This window comes from Balaenoptera physalus (assembly GCF_965194825.1).
Source record: "Balaenoptera physalus genome assembly, chromosome: X".
Taxonomy (NCBI): Eukaryota; Metazoa; Chordata; class Mammalia; order Artiodactyla; family Balaenopteridae; genus Balaenoptera; species Balaenoptera physalus.
Window position 1 is genome coordinate 12679629 of NC_138903.1, and position 26264 is coordinate 12705892.

A 26264-nucleotide genomic window follows, 5' to 3' on the forward strand; every position below is an offset into this window, starting at 1 on the left:
TGTTATTGAATGGCCCAAAGGATACTGGAGTTGAATAAAAGACCAATGGAATTCATTTTATAAGGTGTTTATTTCCATTTTTGAAGGAGGGGAAATGATCTTCACATCGTCACACATGTCCCCACATAAGAAAAGATGGAATATTCCTATGTTGGTGCAAATGCATCTCAAAAATAACAAGTAATATAGTTTCCCCCAAGCTGAGGGTAGTGTGTATTAGATGTTTGTAGACCACAAGTCAGCATTTAGAAAGTACATTATTACTTTGGCATAAATGATTCATAAATAGGTGAATGTGTCTTCAAAGAGAAGAGCAAAGCTCTGGGTTGCTCTTTGTGAAGTGTGTGCCATGCCGGCCTTTTTCTGGTAGGCCCTAGGGTTGGTCATGGAGTGGACAGCTCGGTCAGTCCTCACGCACACTGAAGCCTCATCAGAAGCTCCAGGTCCTCAAAAATGATAGACTCAAGACCTAGGAGACCCTTCATATTGCAAGGATTAGAACTAACCAAGGCTCCATCACCTCAATGTGTAATCATTTCTTAAGCTATCCCTGCTTTCTGAGGAGAAAGATTTAGGGGCAGGGTAGTGAGAAAGGTAGAAGAGATAAAAGGAAGACAGTAGCGAGAAAGCTCCTTTCAAGGCATAAATAAGATCATGTCACTCTGCTTTAAACCCCAAATGGCTTCCCATCTTACTCAGAGAATAAGCCAGAACCTTCACTGTGGCCACATGATCTGACCTTCCCTCCCTCCACCCCACAACCCTCTCCCATCCATCCCCACTCCCTCCAGGCATACTGCCCAGTGCTTAAACATGCCAACCACACTTCTACCTCAGAGCCTTTGCACGTGCTATTTCTTCTGCCTGGCACCCTCTTTCCCTAGACCAGGAGTTGTCAAACTTTTTAAGGCCAGATAGTAAATTGGTTAGGCTTTGCAGGCCATACCATCTCTGCTGCAACTACTCAACTCTGCTCTTATGGTATGAAAACAGTTATAGACAATGTGTGCACAAATGGATGTGGCTGTGTTCCAACAAAACTTTATTTACAGAAGCAAGTGGCAGGCCAGATCTGTCCTGTGGGCCGTACTTTGCCAGCCCTTGCTCTAGATACACTCAGGGCTTTAATTCACTGATTGAATTAACACATTCACTGATTTAATTCAGGTCTCTGCTCCAATGTCTTATCAGAGAAGCTTTCTCTGACCACCCTATATAAACTAGTAGCCTCTAACCATTATAATCATTCCTGCCTTATATTTTACATAGCATTTGTAACTTTCCAAATGATGCTTTTATGTATTTATTGCTTGTCTCTCTCTCTCCCCCCCCTTCCCCCGCCCCCACACACACTTAAAGGACAGCTTCATGTAAGAAAGTAGAAACATAGGTTCAATGTTGTATTCCCAAGGTCTAGATCTGTGCCTGGCACTTAGTAGGTGTTAAATCAGTATGGTATTTCTTCAGTGAATATTGAATACTTATTAAGGACTTAACTGAGTGTTGCATGAGAAGCTCAGAGAACTAAGGAACCTATTACTAGCCAGTTAGATAAAAGTTGCTGTGAAAACTTAAGCAGGTTTTGGGTCTGTAACAATGAAAGAATTGCACTAGATTAGGATTTTTCAAAGTGTGTTTTGAAACACCCTAATTCTACAGATCCTTAAGGGTCTGGGACATTAGCAGTTCTGTCTGTATTAAGTTTTTGTAATAGTTTCCCATTGACCTTTTCCTTTCACTTTTTTATCAGAAGACATGGGCCTTCTAAGACATGGAGCTCTGAGAGGGGGTCTCCTGCATTTCAGATATATTTACATACTTCCCTTTATTCCCATCGTATAGTAGCAACTCAATTTCCTCTTGATCGTCAGGAGCAATCACCCCAGCTAGTACATAACCCCCTTCTTTGCCCATCAATTGCTGCAGGAGGAGCCCAGAGTGCCAGGTGACTGTCTCGACTTCCAGTGCCATTGCTGTGTCACTTGGAGGAAGCAGAGGCAGAAATTCCAGAAAAGGCTGTAGATTTGAGGCTTCCTAGCTAAAAACTCTTAAACCATAATTTTCAAATCATGACTCTCATACAAATATAAAATTAACACAAGTCAAAAAATGTATTTAACTTATTAGTTGATTTAAAAAAAAACAGTAAAGTATTAAAACCAGTCCTAAGAGAATTTGAGAAGTTAGGTATTTATAAGCACTGTTAGAATAAAGTTTTCTGGCCTTAGAAACCAAACTGGTCGATGTCCAACAGGCCATAAGCAGTAACCTTTGGAGTTCTCTCTTCTTCAGACAGAAATTATTCACATTTCTACTGAACAAAATTCTGCACGCTCACCTCTGCCTCTACAGAGTGGTAAAATGGCCCAGGTAATGCAATGTCAAGCCCAGCACCGTGCCAAAAGAACGCTTGTAACCCTTTTTTTTTTTTTTGCCGATTTGCCTATTTCCAAGTTTCAGATAATTTTTCTGAAAGACAATTGCAGTTCAAACTTAACGCTTAACTATTTTCTGACTATTAATACCATATCTTATCAGGACCAAAACACATAGCATTAGAGTGACATGCCTCATACCACACAGCATGTTAATGTAACTTTGGGCTCAGAAACCAAAACGCTCTGAGTGCTATCTCAGTTCCTTTCTAAATACTCCCATCAGCTTTTGCCATGTATACCAGGTAGAAAAATTTAGAAAGGGAGGTTTTTCTCCTTCAAATTATTCTACCTCTATGTAGTTATTTGCCCATTCTTCTGGAAGGCAGGTGGCATCGTTGTAAAGGCATAGTTTGTGGAGTCAGATCTGAGTTTAAATTCTCCCTTGGTCTCATATTTGCAGGGTGTCCTTGGGGAAAGCTTTAATGCCCCAGTACTGAAGATATTGTAAAATACATATAACAATAATATCTACCTTATACATTGTAGGTAAGGGCTAAATTGATTGGTACCCGAATAAACATTAGTTCTAATTTCCCTTCCTACCCACCTTTAATTAATAATGTTTTATTTCACTACAGACATCATTCAGAATCTATCACCTACAAATGAAGTCTATTCTTGGGTGGTCTACTGTAACTCTTACAATTTTAAATTATCTAAACATCAAAAAGCCTGACTGTAAATGAAAAGACCCTATCTATAGACAGTCTGAACAAACTTCTTTGGTAAAAGGGGACAATAGAGTTTTTATTGTTTCACTTTGACCTAATACAGAAAGGAAAACATTTTCCTGATTTAAGTGTTGAAAATGCCTAAGTTGGCATACCAAGGCCAGTGGGAGGAATTTATTAGGAGGACTTTTGCTGTATATAACTAACATTTGTACAGCACAAGGACAGGTTACAAATTGCTTTCACACAAATTCTGCCAGATCATCCTGTGATCACAGGAATGGTGGCCTTGGGCAGTTTATTCTCCTGTAAAATAGAAAAGAATGGTTTCCCATCAGAGACCCTAGCATGGAGTTAGCCTGCGGTGCATGACAACCATCATCATCACTGCCATCAGCAGCAGCATCACCACCGTCATTACCATCATCATCATCACCATCATCATTCTAGGGGTAAGGAAACTGAAACATAGCACAGTTAAGGGACTGATCCACTGTCACAGAGGCAGATCCATTCACCATGTCCCAGTGTGTGACTCTAGGCAATGTCTTCAGCCCATTTTTTTGATTGGGGTGTTTTTTTGATGTTGAGTTGTATGGGCTCTTTATACATTCTGGATATTAACCCCTTGTTGGTCATATCATTTGCAAATATTTTCTCCCATTCTGTAGATTGTCTCTTTGTTTCATTGATGGTTTCCTTTGCTGTGCAAAAGCTTTTAAGTTTAATTAGGTCCCATTTGTTTATTTTTGCTTTTATTTCTTTTGCCTTAGGAGACAGCTCCGAAAAATATTGCTACGATTTATGTCAAAGAGTGTTCTGCCTATGTTCTCTTCTAGGAGTTTTATTATTTCCAGTCTTACATTTAGGTCTTTGATCCATTTTGAGCTTATTTTTGTATATGGTGTGAGAGAATGTTCTAATTTCATTCTTTTACATGCAGCTGTCTGGTTTTCCCAGCACCACTGACTGAAGAAACTGTCTTTTCTCCATTGTATATTCTTGCCTCCTCTGTAGTAGATTAACTGACCATAGGTGCCTGGGTTTATTTCTGGGCTCTCTATTCTGTTCCACTGAGCTATATGTCTGTTTTTGTGCCAGTACCATACTGTTTTGATTACTGTAGCTTTGTAGTATAATCTGAAGTCAGGAAGAGTGATACCTCCAGCTTTCTTCTTTTTCCTCAAGATGGCTTTGGCAAGTTAGGGTCTTTTGTGGTTCCATATACATTTTAGAATTATTTGTTCTAGTTCTCTGAAAAATGTCATGGGTATTTTGATAGGCATTGCATTAAATCTGTAGATTGCTTTGGGTAGTATGGCCATTTTAGCAATATTAATTCTTCCAATCCAAGAGCACGGGATGTCTTTCCATTTCTTTGTATCATCTTCAATTTCCTTCATCAATGTTTTATAGTTTTCAGAGTATAGGCCAGTATGACTTCATCTTAACTAATTATAACTACAAAGATCCAGTTTCCAAATAAGGTCACAATCTGAGGTTCTAAGTGGACATGAATTTCGGGGGAACACTATTCAATCCAGTACAGGCACCAATTGTGTTTAATTTTTTACAGTCCTCTAGGCACGTAGCACCCAGTGTAAGGTACATACAGATTCAGCCAGATATAGCTTAGTGGTTGGGCATGCAGGTGCTGGAGTGAGACTGCCTGGGATCAAATCTTTGTTCTGCCTTTACTAGCTGTGAGCCTTTGGGCAAAGGTTCCAAACTCTCCATGCATTGGAGTCCTAATGTGAAAATAGTACTGATTTCACAGAGTTCTAATGAGATTTAAATCTGTCAATTCATATCAAGTGTTTGGAACAACAATTAGCCTGTAACAAGTGTTCAGCAAATAGTATTAGCATTATTTTTAGAGGGAAAAAATCATAATATTTGTTAAATAAAATAATGAAATCAAGGAGTGTCAGAAAGCACTGAAAACAGCTGATGTTCAAGCTGTTGATATTATAAAATATTTTCACATCAGCCCTTTGTCTGTGCACAGTCTTTTTAGAGCATGAATGAACATTCAATTTAAAAGAGAGAAGGGCTGTAGGAGAAAAGAAGGTGAAAAGGAAAAGCTTGCTTTTCCTTCTCCCTCAGGGGGAAAAAAATTCAACAGAGCCATGGAGAAGCAGTATTATTTCTAAGAGACCAATGCTAGGAAAATGGAATGCTTTTCTGAAAGAAAGGAGATTAATACCTGGAGGGTCTAAAATGTAATTATGGTATTGATTTCAGGAAAGCCTTGGATGGATCTTATTTTTTTTCCTTTTTGCTCTCCAGTGTCATTAAAATGGGCTCACATGTAAGGGTCTGCAGACTGTAAATATCAGAACAGCACACATCAACACTGGTAAAAAAAAGATTAAGAGATGAGAGACAACAAAGGGAGTGAAGACAAGGTTCAAAACGAGTGAAAGCTGGAGAGGTGGAAAGATTCACTGAGACTTTGGAGGTGGTGCTCTGCTTTCAGACAAGTGTGAACGTGACCAGAAACAGAAAGAGAAAAGTGGAGCTCACTGGAGTTAATAAGGTCCAGGAACCCAGCGAAGAGGCTATCAGAAGTGTCATTAGTACGGGTGTTAAAGTCACTGAGGAGAGCTAACTTCAAGTAGAGCTCTGTGATAGTAAATATAACCAATGATACCACAAAAGAACTGTTTAATGAAAGAATCACATTAGGGCACTATTCAAATAAGAAATCACGCAAGTGATTAACTCAAAACGGTTGCGCTTATATTCGTGAATAACATTTAAAAAGACTAGGCCAGAAGCTCAGCGCAGTCTCCCTGCCTCACCCAGGCCTCGATGGAACCTGGGACGCAGCGTCCGTGCCCCGCCCCCCGTGACATTCAATACATGGTGCTCCCATTGGTTCCCTCTTACCAGGAATTTTCTTAATGGCTTTAGCGACTGGTTTAACAAGCTGCTAATGAAGCAGTAAGGCAACACCGGGCTGCAAATCAACCTGAAGTTACCGTGATCTAGATCCATCCAGCCTGTGCGTTGACTGCGGGTGAGAGAACCCTAAACCCACATAGCACAGGGAGATCAGCTTGGTGCTTTGTGTCCACCTAGAGGGGTGGGATAGGGAAGGTGGGAGGGAGATGCAAGAGGGAGGAGATATGGGGATATATGTATATGTATAGCTGATTCACTTTGTTATACAGCAGAAACTAACACACCATTGTAAAGCAATTATACTCCAATAAAGATGTTAAAAATTTTTTTTAATTTAAAAATTAAAAAAAAAAAGAATTAAGGCTGACTTACAACTTTCCTTTCTAGCCCCACTGAGGAGATGACCTTTTCTTGATTCCAGCTATACCTTCTCAGCTTCTTTGCTTTCCTAGCTGTTCGGAATCCAACAACGACAGTCACCTTTCCCATTTGGTTGAACAAACACATAATCCAATGTTTTGCTGGGAGCCTCTGGTCACCTCTAAACCCAATAAAAGCCTTGAGACTGATGACTGGGGACTCTGGATTTTTAAGAAACAGTCAACTCATTATGAATATACTAGGGGTACTTTGGGGCAGTTGGTGGGCAAATTGGAGATGTACTTGAGGGCTTTTGGGGATCTGACTCTATGGTTATACTTTTACCAAATCATTCGGTGAAAACTCTTAGTGTTCTACGTCCTCCTTCATAGAGAAACTACGCCAGCTGCAGATAGTTTAAAATGGCTGGATCTTATTCTGGAATGGGAATGAGAAATGAGGCTGGAGAGAAAAGCGGGGATGAAAAATATGAAGTCGCATGCCTGGCTAAGGACCTTGGGATTTCTCTTATAAGTAATGGTATGCCATAATAAGGTTTTAAGCAGGGGAGGAACAAGATTGATTTTGCATTTCAGAACATAATTTTGGCTGCAGAGTATAAAGGAGATCAGACAAAGATGAAAGAGGAGTGATCTCTAAAGTTTTGAAATTAAATATTCCTGTTGTAACCTGACAAGATCCATCTACTGCTGAACATAACCTAAGCAAAGGAGGAAAACTTCTGGCCTAGACAAAGACAGAAACAAAATGGACCCTAGAAACGTGGATACAATTTTTTACTAGTTTCACCATGCTATCAGCTAAAAATTCAGCAACATTCCACTTCCATTTACAATCAAGACTTAAACATGGTAGGCAAAACAATATGGTATTATCACTCTGTGGTTAAGAACACAGGATTTAGCAACGGATAGGACTGGGTTCAAGTCTCAAATGTGTCACTCTCTGTCTCTATTTGTTCCTGTTCCTTTGATGGGTTGCTTAATCTCTTACATTCTTAGTTCCCCCATCTATGATGGCAATAATGATGGCAACACCTGATTTGCAACGCCACTGTGAGATTCATGCACGTAAAGTGTTAGAACCTACAATACAGGGTTTGTCGCAAGGGTCTTGTCTCCCAAACTCGGGGCTATCTTTACATGTGGAGGGAACTCACTAGGGTATTTCTTCTGGCCTCTCTCAGCCCCTCCCTGGAAAGGAAAAGTGACTGAATCTGATTGTGAAGTTTGAAAGTGTTTTCCTGCCCCCTCCTCTCTCCCTTCTTTTGGGGGACCGCTGATTTTCCAAAATTACATGTTGTGCTCTGGTCTTGCCATGTGCTTTCAACCTAATAGAAATGTTTCCCATAAAGGAAATGTTTTCAACATTTCCCTTCAGGGAAAGCCCACGGTTCTCCAGCATGAAGTATGACTCAACAGATAAGTCTAAATAATTCTACAGAGCAGAATTTTATTTTCTTTTAAGTTTATTTCCAGTTTACGATTCTGGCCTGATCCATCTTTTTTTTTTTTTAACATCTTTATTGGAGTATAATTGCTTTACAATGGTGTGTTAGTTTCTGCTTTATAAAAAGGGAATCAGTTTTACATATACATATGTTCCCATATCTCTTCCCTCTTGCGTCTCCCTCCCACCCTCCCTATCCCACCCCTCTAGGTGGTCAAAAAGCACCGAGCTGGAGCTGATCTCCCTGTGCTATGTGGCTGCTTCCCACTAGCTATCTATTTTACATTTGCTAGTGTATATATGTCCATGCCACTCTCTCACTTTGTCCCAGCTTACCCTTCCCCCTCCCCGTGTCCTCAAGTCCATCCTACAGAGCAGAATTTTAGAGCCTGCTGGCCCACAGATTTAAATCACATTTTCCAATATCAGCACTATTTACAATAAAAGTGACACAGGTATATACCACACAGAATGTATCTTTGGTTAATGTTTTCTCAGGAAAATGTCTCTTGGTTTTTAATATCCAAACTTCACCTGAATACTTTTCAGGGGAATGAGGGTTGTATTAAAAAATTGCATTTATGCCTTAAAAGATCAATGCAACCTTTTAAACAAAAGAGCATGCAGGGAACGTCTCAAGTTTCACTCCTAATAAATTTGGCATTTAGAATAAATCAAGTTTGGATGGATCAGAAGCATGCAAAGATACTGTGAAGTTCTCCAGAGTGTCACCAGAGGGGATTTGTGGCTAGGATGTTGCTGGCAGTAAGAATGACGTGACTATAGATGAAGCAACTGCTTGTTAACAGCCATATTAATTATTTGGTGTCAACTAAGCCATGTTTTAAGCATTTTACCTCACGATATGACAGTTTGTTCTTTACATAAGGGCATTTTAATGTGCTTTAGTTGGTTGGGGGTGTGGGTTGATTTGTAATGCCTAGTACTTTTTCCCATTTAAAATAATTGAAAAAGGTCTCCTTTAGAATTTTTGTGCAGAACATCTAATTTCATTAACAGAAAACCAGCATTAAGCAACAGATGTCTGCATTTGGGCCTCCCATCTGCCTCACCTACCTGTCTGATTTTTCAATTAGTTCACAATTCAATGGAAAAAGCAGATGGCTATCTGCTGGTCTCCACTAATAAATAAAGTATGGCAAAAGGGACAGGATGTCACTTCTGGGATCAGGTTACAAAAGACTGTGATTTCTGTCTTGCTCTCTCTGGCTCTTATTGCTTACTTGCTCTGAAGAAGCAAGCCACCATCTTTTGAACTGCCCTATGGAGAGGACTATGTGGCAAGGAACTGAGGGAGGCCACTGGCCAACAACCAGTGAGAAACTCAGGCCCTTCAGACCTATGAGGCCTATGAGAAACTGAAGGCTGCCAACAATCATATAAATGGCCTTGGAAACAAATCCTCCACCAGCTGAGCCTTGAGTTGATTGCCGTCCTGGCCAACACTTGGATTCCAGCCTTGTAAGAGGCTCTGAGCCAGGGGACCCAGCTAAGCCCTGCACAGATTCCTCACCCACAGAAACCGTGCAGTAATACATGTTAATTGTAGTAAGCTGCTACATTCTAAGGCAATTTGTTGTGCAGCAATAGATAACTAATACATTCGGTAAATGTATGCTGAAGGAAGAATAAATGCATGACAATTTATTCCCTAAAGAGCTCAACTGATTTGGATCCTTAAGTACTTACTGCTAGGAAATAGACCAAGACTTTTCTGAGTCTGCTCTGGTGTTGATGGAAAACTAAATAGGGCATGAGCCGAAAACTAGGCTGGATCCCATCAGTAAATCAAGCCTAAATTTAGAGAATTTCTGTCTGGAAAGGAACTTTGAGGTCATCAGCCAAATGCCCTTATTTTATAGAAATGGAAACTGAGAGTCAGAAGCACTAAGTGACTTGCCCAGGGCCACAGGGTCCTTGGACGTGTCAGGCTAGATCCAGGACTTCTGGTTCCCTCTTCAGGGCTCTTCTGCAGCATCCCATGGCAGTGTTTAGAGGACAGGAATATCAGAAAGGCTGGGGATACCCTGACTATAGAAAGTAAGGCTCGGGAATTCCCTGGCGGTCCAGTGGTTAGGACTCGCGCTTTCACTGCCGAGGGCCTGGGTTCGATCCCTGGTCGGGGAACTAAGATCCCTCAAGCCGTGCAGTGTGGCCAAAAAAAAAAAAAAAGAAAGAAAGAAAAAGAAACTATGGCTCAAGCAGGGCTTGGAAGAGTGGGTAGGATGAGGGAAGGCATTACATACACGGGATGCATTACAGAAAAACAGTGATGGGACTGTACCTCATGAGAATCAAAATCTCCATGGTTTGGTCAATTATCTTTTTCTTTTTTAACTTTTTAAAAAATTTATTTATTTATTTATTTATTTATTTGTTTGTTTTTGGCTGTGCTGGGTCTTTGTTGCTGTGTGTGGGCTTTCTCTAGTTGCGGCGAGCGGGGGCCACTCTTCGTTGCAGCGCGCGGGCTTCTCATTGCGGTGGCTTCTCTTGTTGTGGAGCATGGGCTCTAGGTGCGTGGGCTTTAGTAGTTGTGGCATTCGGGCTCAGTAGTTGTGGCTCGTGGGTTCTAGAGCACAGGCTCAGTAGTTGTGGCACACGGGGCTTAGCTGCTCCGCGGCATGTAGGATCTTTCCAGACCAGGGCTCAAACCCATGTCCCCTGCATTGGCAGGCGGATACTTAACCACTGTGCCACCATGGAAATCCCTGGTCAATTATCTTGATGCTCATATGAAAGGTAAGGGTAGGGAGGCCTTGCAAAGAAATGGTACCTACAAGGAGGAGAAGTCAGCAGAGAAGAAAGGACAAATCTTGGTGGACAGGCAAACCAAGGAAGGAATATTTGCATGAGACTTTATGGCAGGCAGCCAGAGTGAGTCTGGAAGTAAGAAAAATGGGTAGGCAGGGGAGGGGGAGCTGGATGAAGGCAGTCAAAAGGTACAAACTTCCAGTTATAAGATAAATAAGTACTAGGGATGTAATGTACAACATGATAAATATAATTAACACTGCTGTTATATACAAAAGTTGTTAAGAGTAAATTCTAAGAGTTTTCATCACAAGGAACAAATTTCTTTTCTCTTTAACTTTGTATGAGATGATGGGTGTTCACTAAACTTGTAATCATTTCATGATGTAAGTGAAATCATTGTGCTGTACACCTTAAACCTATGTGGTGCTGTATGTCAACTACATCTCAATAAAACTGGGAGGACAAAAAGAAAGATGGCCAGGCAGGAAGAGATAGTGAGCATCAGAATTTGGGAAACTTGCTAGTTTCCCAGTCTTGAAGTAGAAGGAAAGAGGCAGGGCTTACACCTATAGATAGAGGGCTCAGATCTGTGCTTAGAATGTGCCAAAACCCTCACCTGGATCTTGTGGCAATTGTATCATCATTGTATGACCATATCAGCTGCCAGATATGGTTATGTAGTGATCCATCTACACAGCTGTACAACATAGCCCTGTGATAGGCTAATAAGGCTTTGGGAACTAACATGTAAAATTAGCCCACAAGAAGCCAACTTTAAAGAAATTAAGAAATTGATTTCTTCAAATTACTAATTCTTCAGACCCAGATGGAACAATCTCACATGTAACAGCCGATCATAATGAGGTTTGGTAGATTCTGCCATAATTCCCTGACTCCTGACACAGACACGGGGGCATCACAGAGGAGCCAAAAGGACAGTGGACTGAAGTCACTGGTCTGGTTTCTAGTTCAGCGTGACTGAACCTCTCTGCACTTCATTTTCTTCAACTGCCCACTGGAGATAATAAAAGCTGCCTGTCCTATGTCACAAAGCTTCTGTGAGGGCTGAAGTTTGAAGCATAAAAGAGCTGTACAAATTCATGGCTATATACGAAAAAGGTTCCACTAAGTTTTCCATTGTTGCCACGAAAAGGCCTTTTTTTCATTCTGTAAGGGCTTTCTTCACAGAGAACAAAGAGCTTCAAAGGCTAAATTACATTAAATTACATTACACTGTCACAGCACACGCAATAAATAATGGGGCTTAAGATGATTCACAAAGATAATCAGATCAGGGCCCTGCAAGAGCAGAGCATTTACTTCCTATGATTCTGGCCAGTAAAAAGAGTCAGGGAATTAAGTCTTCAGGGTTTCAGCCATGGAAAAAGTACCAGAATCCAGATGAGGGAAGCAGGAGGAAATGGTGAGATGAGCCTGGAGGCTCACCACGTGTATTAGTTAAGGTAACAGCAGCTGCTGTAACAGACAAGCTCCCAAATCTCAGAGGCTTGACACAGAAGTTTATCGTTCTTCACTCCTGCAAAGTCCAAATGGGTGTGGGTTTCTTTTTTTTTTTTAATATTTATTTATTTATTTATTTGGCTGGGCCAGGTCTTAGTTGCATCACGTGGGATCTTTTTTTTTTTTTTTTTTGGCTGGGTCTGCATTGTGGCACACAGGCTCTTTGTTGCAGTGTGTGGGCTTCTCTAGTTGTGGCATGCAGGCTCCAGAACACAAGGGCTCAGTAGTTGCGGTGTGAGGGCTCTCTAGTTGTGCTACATGGGCTCAGTAGTTGTGGCATGTGGGCTTAGTTGCCCTGCGGCATGTGGGCTTAGTTGCCCCGAGGCATGTGGGATCTTAGTTCCCTGACCAGGGATGGAACCCACGTCCCCTGCATTGGAAGGCAGATTCTCAACCACTGGACCACCAGGGAAGTCCCCCAAACGGGCGTTTCTGATTGGCAGGTAGCTCTCCGCTCTTCCAAGCTTTGATTTGGGACTCAGGCTCCCTTGATGGCTTCAGCATCACCATGGACTTAAAGGCCCATACTGAATTCTCTGGGTCTGTCTGGTATGCAGAAAAGATAGGGAGGAGGAGGAACACCTGCTTTCAACTGTTTCTGCCTGGAGATGACACACATCACTATCACTAATCCTGTAGTGAGAACTTGTCACGTGGTCCCACTAGATACAAGCAGGATAGGAAACATAGTTCCTGGTTTGCCAGCACCAACTTGACACTACAATAGGGGAGCTCAAATTTTGGGGAAACAGGTAATATCTCTGTCTCACCTGGGAACAGAGAGAACACAGATCTTTACCATTTTGCATCCTTTTCTTTTCCCAGCATTTCTAGGCAATACACACATCAAAGGTTTTTATAGCTAGAAATGTTACCAATAAAATAAGTAGCATTGCTCGGAAAGGCACTACCATTTATCCTTAAATCATATGAAAATAGTCTGGCATGGTTTAAAATCTGATATCAGAAGCTTATGGGAGGGCATCATTTAAAACAACGATAACAACAACAGGCTTTGAAGTCAAGTCAGGCTGGGTTCTAATCTCTGCTCCAGTCCAAATAATAAGGGACCTTGCACAATTTATTTACCACTTCGAAACCTCAGTGTCTTCAGCAGCAGCGTAAGCTCAATAATAAGATCCTGAAAGGATTTTGTGAAGACTCACTGAGATGGCATGGCAAGTGCTTGGGCCATAAAAGGCATGTGCAAAATAATGCCCTCACAGCATCTACTGAAGCTGAGCACAGACATCGCCTAGGGTCCAGCAATTTCACTCCCAGATATATACCCAACACATACACATATTTACCAAAAGTCAAGTACCAGAACATTCAGAGCAGCACTGTTCAAAATAGCTATAGCACAAAAACAATACATATGCCCACCAAGAATAGAATGGACAGATAGATTATGGTATACCTTACATGCAATACTACACAGCAATGAAAATGAATGAACTACAACTACGTGTACCAATATGGATGAATCTCACACATGCTGAGTGAAAGATATGAGAGAGTACCTACTGTGTGATCCCATTTATGTAAAGTTCCAAACAGACAAAATTAATATGCTGTTAGAAGTCAGAATGATGGTTACCCTTGGAGGAAACTATTGAATGGGAAGAGAGTGAGAATGGCTCGTGGGATGCAGGTAATGTTCTCTTCTGGAATGGGGGTGGGGGGCTGGTGACAAAGTGCATTCAGTGTGAAAATTCATTAAGCTGTACTTACATCAATATAAAGTTTTTGTTTTTTCAAATAGCATCCTTCCCCTGAGAGACTCCCAAAGTGCTTAAATATTGCTCATGAGTGGCACCAGCCTTTGAAGGGGTGAGGGGCAGTAAAAAGGAGCAGGAGGAAAGGAATGTGAAAGTAAGCCATAAAGAGGGAGGAGAGGTAGTGAGGATGCATAATAAAGCTGCAGGGTACCAAGAGCCAGAGATATCCAGCACTTTTCTAAAAAATGCCATTTTGTGTTATGTATCCCAAATCCTTGACAATAACAAAAGGGTCCAGGACACTTTTCCACAGTGACACTGGCATTCTTATTTGGGCTAAGTTTTAATGCTGCTAAAAATACAAGTCTTCCCTATGGGCAATCCACTACGTCTTCCAGATTATAACGTGTCTTTCTGTTCCATATGCCACCCTGTCATTTCTGTCTTTGTGATTCTTCGCTCCTGTGTCATTTTGGGGAGCTAGGGTTATATGTATGTGTGTACACTGAGGGAGAGAGGAGGGTGTCGATCCTTACTAATCCCAGGCCTTGCAATCTGTATCACTTACCCTGATCACCAATGAGGGCCTCCAACGTCATGACTGTGCAAAAATCATTCTCTGCTAATATCACCCCCAGATAGCCTAGCTTCTACAGGGGCAGCCACGTAATAACCCAAGCCTATGCCCACTATACTTCTACATATGTAATGAGGCACCCACCTACAGCCATAAATATATGGCATGTGTAGTTACCACATAGTAACAAAGGGTCACTAAGATTACAACACTAGAAGTCACTGATCAACACATTTGATTTCATTTTATAAGTATTTTATAAATGTTATAGCAACATTAAGAACCTTGAGAGATCACCTTCCCATGTAATCTAGAAAGAAAACTGAGGCCAAGAGAGTTGAATAACTTGCTTTAAAACTTAAAGATAGTTGTGGCAGAACCAAGATAAAAATCCAGATGTTCTGCTCCCTCTCCACCAGCCTCTTCACTACCCCTTAAAGGGCTTCTGTTGATCTCCACATGTCTTGGGCATAAAATGAACATGATTCTAGCATCCTCCATTTCCCATTTCAATCATAAGCCCCTAGATCTGATGTCTACATAAATACGTATCTTGGCTTTTGCCTAAAACATATGTATTGAGATAGCGTTGTTAGAGGGTTTCTGAAGAAAGCTGCATCAGTTAATATTTTATTTCCTCAATTGTTGAGTTTTTCCTTTTTACATTTTTGAAATATTTTTAAACTTAAAGATACAAGAATAGTATAAAGAACCTCTATATAACTTTACCCAGACTGATCGATTTTTAACTTTTGCCACAGTTGCTTTATAATTCTCGCTCCCTCTCACCTTCCTCCTCCGCCTCTCCCTCCCCCTTGCCTCTGTCTCTCTCTCCCTCGCTCCCTCTCTCTCTCCCCCTCCCTCCCTCCTCTCTCACACACACATTATTATTATTATTTATTCTTTGAGAGAGAATATCATTATTGTTATTTTTCTCTGAGAGTAGGTTGCATAAATCATGTCAATTTACCTCATAACACTTCACTGTGTATTTCCTAATAGCAAAGATATTTTCTTACATAGTCACAACATAATTACCAACTTTAAGAAAATTAATATTGTCACAATACTATTATCTATTCTATTGCCCGTATTCCAATTTTTTTCAATTTTTCCAATCAATGTCTTTTAGAACATTTTCCCCACCCAGTCCAAGACCCAATCCAGTATGACGTGTTACATTTGATTTTCATGCCTCTTTACTCTTCTCCAATCTGTAACAGTACTTTTCTTTCAGGATATTGACATTTTTGAAAAATGTAGGTTTTTTTGGTAATAGAACATTCTTTGACTTAGGTTGTACCAGTTAGTTTTTGGTATATAATAAACCATCCCGAAACTTAGAAGATTAAAACAAAAATTTATTATAAGAAAAATTTATCATTTCTCACAATTCAGCAGGACAGCTAGACAATTCTGCATTAGGCCAGCTTGGCTGGGGCTGGATGGCCTAGGATGCCCTCTCTCACCTGTCTGGCAGTTGGCTGAATACGAGCTGGGGTGATGAGGATGACTTAACTATGTGTCTGTCATCATCTAGCAGGTTAACCCGGGCTCATTCATGTGATGGTGCCCACAGTTCCGAAGCTCAGCAAGAGAGCGAACCCCAACGCACAAATGCTTTCCAAACCTTCTCTCACATCATGGCTGTGAATGTCCCACTGGCCAAAGGAAGTCGCGAGGCCAGCCTGGAGTCGGTGTGGGAGAGCACTTCCCTAGATCATGGACAGAAGAAGTAGAACAACTGTGGCCATTTTCACAATCGACCACAGCAGCTAAATGCAGGGGATAAAATTGTTGTTGCTGTTTTTAAGGAAGAAAATATGCTATTAATGGAAGAAATGAGAAGACAAGCCAAAAGCCTCCAAAATAGGGAGGTACGAACACTTAAATTTATAAGCAGGAAAGAACCTGAAATGAAGATGCTATACCAGTGAGGGAAAAGGGCCTATAACCCAAGCGGACTGGGAAAGGGTTTGTCACCTGGCTTGTTTTTATTGGTCAAAGGGGTCACATTTAAAAGCCTATAAACGAACTGGAATGATCACCCTCTGAAGCTATAATGCACTTACTACAAACAACTGAATGACAGAGAGTTCTGTGCAGAATAGTAGGTCCCTATTACAAGAAAAACAACAAGGAGAGAATGTTGATAAAGGGAAGCTGACACTCCCCCTCCCTAGGGGGCAACACCAGGGAGTCCTGGGACTGCGGGAACAGCGGCAGCCGCAGCTCCTCTCTTGCTGCTGAGTGCAGCTAGGCAGCAGTGGAGGCCCTGGAATACCAAGTTGACCTTTTTTTTTTTAAGAAAATACTGAAGTCTAGACTTAAGTGTGAAATTTCCAGACTTCTAAATGTTGGTTTAAGTATTTTTAAGAGCCCATTTGCAGGCTGAGTTAGGCCCAGAGGCCATATTTGAAATCTGAAAACTTGACTTTTCTAACCTAAAGTCAAAAAAATCAAACTAGGGACTTCCCTGGTGGCGCAGTGGTTAAGAATCCACCTGCCAATGCAGGAGACACAGGTTCAAGCCCTGGTCCGGGAAGATACCACATCTAAGCAACTAAGCCCGTGTGCCACAACTACTAAGCCTGTGCTCTAGAGCTCGCAAGCCACAACTACTAAGCCCACGTGCCACAACTACTGAAGCCCGCGCACCTAGAGCCTGTGCTCTGCAGCAAGAGAAGCCACCGCAATGAGAAGCCCGCGCACTGCAACAAAGAGTAGCCCCTGCTCGCCACAACTAGAGAAAGCCTGCACACAGCAACGAAGACCCAACGCAGCCAAAAATACATAAATAAATTTTAACTATAAGAACAGAGAGGGCTTAAAAATTGAATACATGAAATGCTTATCTAATCCCCTTAGAGAGATATAATACCTCTCTTAACCTGTGACTGTGTAAAATATACTTTGATTTGTGCTCAATAACTACAAGACTCAGCATCATGTATATAGCATGCCTACACCTTTATGTTCAATAACTGTCATTTTTAGCATGATATATCATATATAGCATAGATGACAGAACTCTGTTAATACTGTCATAGGCAGACATTCAAGACATAATGGAAAACTGACAAAGGATAAGACCGTCACACAATTTCTGAAACCAAAAGACTGAATTTCTTTCTTACTTAAGTAAGGGAGAGCTTTACTGGTCAGGCAGAGTCTCCCTGAGCAAAACAAACTGCTGATTTAGGGGATGGGTTTGTTTTCAGGTTACATTTGTCAAAGAGACAGGAGTGGTCAGCCCTACAAACATGTGCAAAATCAGCAGCTTTCCATCAGCTGACTGTCAAAGTGTGAGATTGTTGCTGATTGGCTGCCTTTCAGAGAGTAATCAGTGATGGATAAAACATCCTGTTCTGGGGTTTGATTGTTACCATGGCTAGAGAGCGGACTGTCTTTCTCTGGGAGTGTGAGGGCTTTTGTGAATTAGCAGAACTGTGTAGAACAATGGGGGACACTGCAAGGGTTACACTGTCATGGCTTCACGTGGGCATGGATGCTACTTCACAATGGGCTATGAGCTTATGACCACATGGGTTATGGCTCCTCTGTGAAGTCATGGCTGCCCAAGTATAAAGTCTGGGCCACTTCTCATCTCAACCTAAGAAGAGGTCTATCAGTGTAGACGGGTAGATCTTGCTCCTTTCAAAGGAAATGTTCCCACCCTCATGAACTACAAAAACCGTAAGTCCACAGAATGGTATTTTGTTGACAGCATAATCTCTTTGATTGCCCCAATACTAGCACAAAGGGGGAGAATAAGAGAAAGTGTAAGATACTGAAGAGGAACAAAAGGAGAAAGACAAAAAGAAACAAAGGTAAAGGCAGTCTTGTGTCTTATTACAACTATGTGTGGAATCAGAGAATAGATTAAACTTCAGGCAGCTGGATAGCACTCATTTTTTATATACTTCTGTGAAACAGTTCCTGAATCCCATGACTGACTTTTTTCCTTATTGATAGCATGTCCCTAGCTTTAAATAAAATAGGATGTGGGGTATCTCTTTAGAAATAAAGAGAAGCACAGGTTAGATCTCATGTGAGATTCCCCTCGCCTGACTTCTCATGTAAAGAGAGTCATAGGTGGCCTTAGAGAATTGGAAGGTCTCCAAAAAGGACCACAGGCAGTAGGTGAGCCAAGAAGAACCTTTCTGGGTGTCCAGTGTCAAGTGACAATGCCACGTATTCAATCACTCTTATATCTATCTGACTCTTGCAGTGGGAAATCTGTCTCCCCTTTCCACAAAATGAATGGGATGTAACGAATGGCTTTTAAAGCTATATGACAAGAGAATGTGTTATTTCTCATAATTGCTCATTCATCCATTCACTCCACAAACACTGAGCATTTACTAAAGGCATAGACTTCAGAGCACAACAAAATTCATCCCTGTGCTCAAAGCACCATAATCTTAAAAGGAGAAAAAGACACAGGTAAATTTACATACCAAGTGAGTACAGAGATAGAATCAGTGCCTGAAGGAAGAAGGTATTTGAATAAGTAACACTTCCTGTGGATATTGAGAATTCACTGAGGTGATATTTGAATTGAGGAAAAGGTTTGCCAGGTAAAGGAAACTGCATGTCCAGGGACTCATTAGAGATTCATTTTGGGTAAACCACAGGATTAAGGTTCATGGTGGGAAATGGAAATTTTAAAAGTAGGTCTGGCCTTGGATTTGGCAATAGAGTCTTAGTTATGACACCAAAAACACAAGCACCAAAAGAAAAAATAGATTAATTGGACTTCATCAAAATTGAGAACTTTTGTGCAGCAAGGGGCACTAACATGAAAGTGAAAAGACAACTTACAGAATGGGAGAAAATATCTGCAAATCATATATCTGATAAGGGTCTCATATCCAGAATATATAGAGAACTCTTAAAACACAATTAACAGGCAGTAGGAGGATTAACCAAGATGGCGGAGTAGAAGGACGTGCTCTCACTCCCTCTTGCGAGAGCACCAGAATCACAACTAGCTGCTGGACAATCATCGACAGGAAGACACTGGAACTCACCAAGGAGCATACCCCACGTCCAAGGACAGAGGAGAAGCCACAGTGAGACGGTAGGAGGGGCGCAATCACAGTAAAATCTAATCCCATAACTGCTGGGTGGGTGACTCACAGACTGGAGAACACTTATACCACAGAAGTCCACCCACTGGAGTGAAGGTTCTGAGCCCCACGTCAGGCTTCCCAACCTGGGGGTCCGGCAACAGGAGGAGGAATTCCTAGAGAATCAGACTTTGAAGCCTAGTGGGAATTGATTGCAGGACTTTGACAGGACTGGGGGAAACACAGACCCCACTCTTGGAGGGCACACACAAAGTAGTGTGCGCATCGGGACCCAGGGAAAGGAGCAGTGACCCTGGGGGAGACTGAACCAGACATACCTGCTGGTGTTGGGGTGTCTCCTGCAGAGGCGGGAGGTGGCTCTGTTTCACTGTGGGGACAAGGACACTGGCAGCGGAGGTTCTGGGAAGTGCTCCTTGGCGTCAGCCCTCCCAGAGTCTGCCATTAACCCCACCAAAGAGCCCAGGTAGGCTCCAGTGTTGGGTTGCCTCAGGCAAAACAACCAACAGGGAGGGAACCCAGCCCCACCCATCAGCAGTTAAGTGGATTAAAGTTTCACTGAGCTCTGCCCACCAGAGCAACAGTCAGCTCTACCCACCACCAGAGCCTCCCATCAAGCCTCTTAGATAGCCTCAACCACCAGAGGGCAGACAGCAGAAGCAAGAAAAACTACAATCCTGCAGCCTGTGGACCAAAACCCACAGTTACAGAAAGATAGACAAGATGAAAAGGAAGAGGGCTATATACCAGATGAAGGAACAAGATAAAACCCCAGAAAAACAACTAAATGAAGTGGAGATAGGCACCTTCCAGAAAAAGAATTCAGAATAATGATAGTGAAGATGATCCAGGACCTCGGAATAAGAATGGAGGCAAAGATTGAGAAGACGCAAGAAATGTTTAACAAAGACCTAGAAGAATTAAAGAACAAACAAACAGAGATGACCAATACAATAACTGAAATGAAAACTACACTAGAAGGAATCAAGAGCAGAATAACTGAGGCAGAAGAACGGATAAGTGACCTGGAAGACAGAATGGTGGAATTCACTGCTGTGGAACAGACTAAAGAAAAAAGAATGAAAAGAAATGAAGACAGCCTAAGAGACCTCTGGGACAACATTCGCATTATAGGGGTCCCAGAAGGAGAAGAGAGAGAGAAAGGGCCAGAGAAAATATTTGAAGAGATTATAGTCGAAAACTTCCCTAACATGGGAAAGGAAATAGCCACCCAAGTCCAGGAAGCGCAGAGAGTCCCATACAGGATAAACCCAAGGAGAAACACGCCGAGACACATAGTAATCAGAATGGCAAAAATTAAAGACAAAGAAAAATTATTGAAAGCAGCAAGGGAAAAACGACAAATAACATACAAGGGAACTCCCATAAGGTTAACAGCTGATTTCTCAGCAGAAACTCTACAAGCCAGAAGGGAGTGGCATGATATACTTAAAGTGATGAAAGGGAAGAACCTACAACCAAGATTACTCTACCCGGCAAGGATCTCATTTAGATTTGATGGAGAAATCAAAAGCTTTACAGACAAGCAAAAGCTAAGAGAATTCAGCACCACCAAACCAGCTCTACAACAAATGCTAAAGGAACTTCTCTAAGTGGGAAACACAAGAGAAGAAAAGGACCTACAAAAACAAACCCAAAACAATTAAGAAAATGGTCACAGGAACATACATATCGATAATTACCTTAAACGTGAATGGATTAAATGCTCCAACCAAAAGACACAGGCTTCCTGAATGGATACAAAAACAAGACCCATGTATATGCTGTCTATAAGAGACCCACTTCAGACCTAGGGACACATACAGACTGAAAGTGAGGGGATGGGAAAAGATATTCCATGCAAATGGAAATCAAAAGAAAGCTGGAGTAGCTATACTCATATCAGATAAAATAGACTTTAAAGTAAAGAATGTTACAAGAGACAAAGAAGGACACTACATAATGATCAAGGGATCAATCCAAGAAGAAGATATAACAATTATAAATATATATGCACCCAACATAGGAGCACCTCAATACATAAGGCAACTGCTAACAGCCATAAAAGAGGAAATTGACAGTAACACAATAATAGTGGGGGACTTTAACACCTCACTTACACCAATGGACAGATCATCCAAAATGAAAATAAATAAGGAAACAGAAGCTTTAAATGACACAATAGACCAGATAGATTTAATTGATATTTACAGGACATTCCATCCAAAAAAAGCAGATTACACGTTCTTCTCAAGTGCGCACAGAACATTCTCCAGGATAGATCACATCTTGGGTCACAAATCAAGCCTCAGTAAATTTAAGAAAATTAAAATCATATCAAGCATCTTTTCTGACCACAATGCTATGAGATTAGAAATGAATTACAGGGAAAAAAACGTAAAAAAGACAAACACATGGAGGCTAAACAATACGTTACTAAATAACCAAGAGATCACTGAAGAAATCAAAGAAGAAATCAAAAAATACCTAGAGACAAATGACAATGAAAACACAACAACCCAAAACCTATGGGATGCAGCAAAAGCAGTTGTAAGAGGGAAGTTTATAGCTATACAAGCCTACCTCAAGAAACAAGAAACATCTCAAGTAAACAATCTAACCTTACACCTAAAGAAACTAGAGAAAGAAGAACAAACAACACCCAAAGTTAGCAGAAGGAAAGAAATCATAAAGATCAGAGCAGAAATAAATGAAATAGAAACAAAGAAAACAATAGCAAAGATCAATAAAACTAAAAGCTGGTTCTTTGAGAAGATAAACAAAATTGATAAGCCATTAGCCAGACTCATCAAGAAAAAGAGGGAGAGGACTCAAATCAATAAAATCCGAAATGAAAAAGGAGAAGTTACAACAGACACTGCAGAAATACAAAGCATCCTAAGAGACTACTACAAGCAACTCTATGCCAATAAAATGGACAACCTGGAAGAAATGGACAAATTCTTAGAAAGGTATAACCTTCCAAGACTGAACGAGGAGGAAACAGAAAGTATGAACAGACCAATCACAAGCAATGAAATTGAAACTGTGATTAAAAATCTTCCAACAAACAAAAGTCCAGGACCAGATGGCTTCACAGGTGAATTCTATCAAACATTTAGAGAAGAGCTAACACCTATCCTTCTCAAACTCTTCCAAAAAATTGCAGAGGAAGGAACACTCCCAAACTCATTCTATGAGGCCACCATCACCCTGATACCAAAACCAGACAAAGACACTACAAAGAAAGAAAATTACAGACCAATATCACTGATGAATATAGATGCAAAAATCCTCAACAAAATACTAGCAAAGAGAATCCAACAACACATTAAAAGGATCATACACCACGATCAAGTGGGATTTATCCCAGGGATGCAAGGATTCTTCAATATACGCAAATCAATCAATGTGATACACCATATTAACAAATTGAAGAAGAAAAACCATATGGTCATCTCAATAGATGCAGAAAAAGCTTTTGACAAAATTCAACACCCATTTACGATAAAAACTCTCCAGAAAGTGGGCACAGAGGGAACCTACCTCAACATAATAAAGGCCATATATGACAAACGCACAGCAAGCATCATTCTCAATGGTGAAAAACTGAAAGCATTTCCTCTAAGATCAGGAACGAGACAAGGATGTCCACTCTCACCACTATTATTCAACATAGTTCTGGAAGTCCTAGCCACGGCAATCAGAGAAGAAAAAGAAATAAAAGGAATACAAATTGGAAAAGAAGAAGTAAAACTGTCACTGTTTGCGGATGACATGATACTATACATAGAGAATCCTAAAACTGCCACCAGAAAACTGCTAGAGCTAATTAATGAATATGGTAAAGTTGCAGGATACAAAATTAATGCACAGAAATCTCTTGCATTCCTATACACTAATGATGAAAAATCTGAAAGAGAAATTATGGAAACACTCCCATTTACCATTGCAACAAAAAGAATAAAATACCTAGGAATAAACCTCCCTAGGGAGACAAAAGACCTGTATGCAGAAAACTATAAGACACTGATGAAAGAAATTAAAGATGATACCAACAGATGGAGAGATATACCATGTTCTTGGATTGGAAGAATCAATATTGTGAAAATGACTATACTACCCAAAGCAATCTACAGATTCAATGCGATCCCTATCAAATTACCAATGGCATTTTTTACGGAACTAGAACAAATCATCTTAAAATTTGTATGGAGACACAAAAGACCCCGAATAGCCAAAGCAGTCTTGAGGGAAAAAAACGGAGCTGGAGGAATCAGACTCCCTGACTTCAGACTATACTACAAAGCTACAGTAATCAAGACAATATGTTACTGGCACAAAAACAGAAACATAGATCAATGGAACAAGATAGAAAGCCCAGAGATAAACCCACGCACCTATGGTCAACTAATCTATGACAAAGGAGGCAAAGATATACAATGGAGAAAAGACAGTCTCTTCAATAAGTGATGCTGGGAAAACTGGACAGCTACATGTAAAAGAATGAAATTAGAATACTCCCTAACACCATACACAAAAATAAACTCAAAATGGATTAGAGACCTAAATGTAAGACCGGACACTATAAAACTCTTAGAGGAAAACATAGGAAGAACACTCTTTGACATAAATCACAGCAAGATCTTTTTTGATCCACCTCCTAGAGTAATGGAAATAAAAACAAAAATAAACAAATGGGACCTAATGAAACTTCAAAGCTTTTGCACAGCAAAGGAAACCATAAACAAGACGAAAAGACAACCCTCAGAATGGGAGAAAATATTTGCAAATGAATCAACGGACAAAGGATTAATCTCCAAAATATATAAACAGCTCATTCAGCTCAATATTAAAGAAACAAACACCCCAATCCAAAAATGGGCAGAAGACCTAAATAGACATTTCTCCAAAGAAGACATACAGACGGCCACGAAGCACATGAAAAGATGCTCAACATCACTAATTATTAGAGAAATGCAAATCAAAACTACAATGAGGTATCACCTCACACCAGTTAGAATGGGCATCATCAGAAAATCTACAAACAACAAATGCTGGAGAGGGTGTGGAGAAAAGGGAACCCTCTTGCACTGTTGGTGGGAATGTAAATTGATACAGCCACTATGGAGAACAATATGGAGGTTCCTTAAAAAACTAGAAATAGAATTACCATATGACCCAGCAATCCCACTACTGGGCATATACCCAGAGAAAACCGTAATTCAAAAAGACACATGCACCCGAATGTTCATTGCGGCACTATTTACAATAGCCAGGTCATGGAAGCAACCTAAATGCCCATCAACAGATGAATGGATAAAGAAGTTTTGGTACATATATACAATGGAATATTACTCAGCCATAAAAAGGAATGAAATTGAGTCATTTGTTGAGACGTGGATGGATCTAGAGACTGTCATACAGAGTGAAGTAAGTCAGAAAGAGAACAACAAATATCATATATTAACGCATGTATGTGGAACCTAGAAAAATGGTACAGATGAGCCAGTTTGCAGGGCAGAGGTTGAGACACTGATGTGTATAAAATTGATGCCTAATAAGAACCTGCAGTATAAAAAAACAAACAAACAGAACAACTAATACTAAACTTTCATTGGGTTATTTGTATGGAAATATGTTAATATAAATATTTCAGACATTACATGAAATTTCTAAAAATCTTATATGTTCTGGTATAATGTTATAAGTCATAATCCTAGTTATTACCTTAAAATGTATATCTCAGAAATAACTAAAAAAAACAAAAAAACAAAAACACACAATTAACAGGGGCTTCCCTGGTGGCGCAGTGGTTAAGAATCTGCCTGCCAATGCAGGGGACACGGGTTCGAGCCCTGGTCCCAGAGGATCCCACATGCCGCGGAGCAGCTGGGCCCGTGAGCCACAATTACTAAGCCTGCGCGTCTGGAGCCTGTGCTCCGCAACAAGAGAGGCCGCGATAGTGAGAGGCCCGCACACAGCGATGAAGAGTGGCCCCCGCTTGCCACAACTGGAGAAAGCCCTCGCACAGAAACGAAGACCCAACACAGCCATAAATAAATAAATAAATAAAATTTAAAAGAGATAAGCAAAACATTCTCTCTATAAATTTAAAAAAAAACACAATTAACAAAAAAGACAAATCTATGGGTAAATGGGCAAAGGCCTTGAAGAGACGTTTCTTCAAAAAACATATACAAAAAGCCAATAAGCACATGAAAAAATGCTCAACGTCATTAGCCATTAAGGAAATGCTAGTCAAAACCACAATGAGATACTTCACATGCACTAGGATAACTAACAAAAAAAAAAACCCCAGAAAATAACAAGTATTGACAATGATGTGGAGATATTAGAACCATCATACATTGCTGATGGGAATGTAAAATGCTGCAGCCCCTGTGGTAGTTCCTCAAAAAGTTAAACACAGAGTTACTATATGACCCAGCAATTCCACTCCAAGGTATATATCCAAAAGAACTGAAAGCAGGTATTCAAATAAAAACTTGCACACAAATATTTATAGCACTATTCATAATCACCAAAAGCTAGAAACAACTGAAATGTTCATTCACTAGTAAATGGATAAACAAAATGTAGTATATCCATACAATGGAATATTATTAAATAGCCATAAAATATATATATCGTTACAGAGGTAATCTTCAAAGGTTTTAAAGAGTAACATAGCAGTTTAGTATTTGAGGAAGAGTCTAGATAATTGTAAATAA

The 26264-nt window shown here is 40.6% G+C and overlaps 1 long non-coding RNA gene across 1 annotated transcript; it reads left to right on the forward strand.

Moving 5' to 3' along the window:
* Positions 1-6365: 6365 nt before the first annotated feature.
* Positions 6366-25849, forward strand: LOC309653008. The gene is made up of 2 exons (XR_014258973.1): positions 6366-19352; positions 25324-25849. It is a non-coding gene; the product is annotated as an uncharacterized lncRNA (long non-coding RNA).
* The last annotated feature ends 415 nt before the right edge of the window (positions 25850-26264 follow it).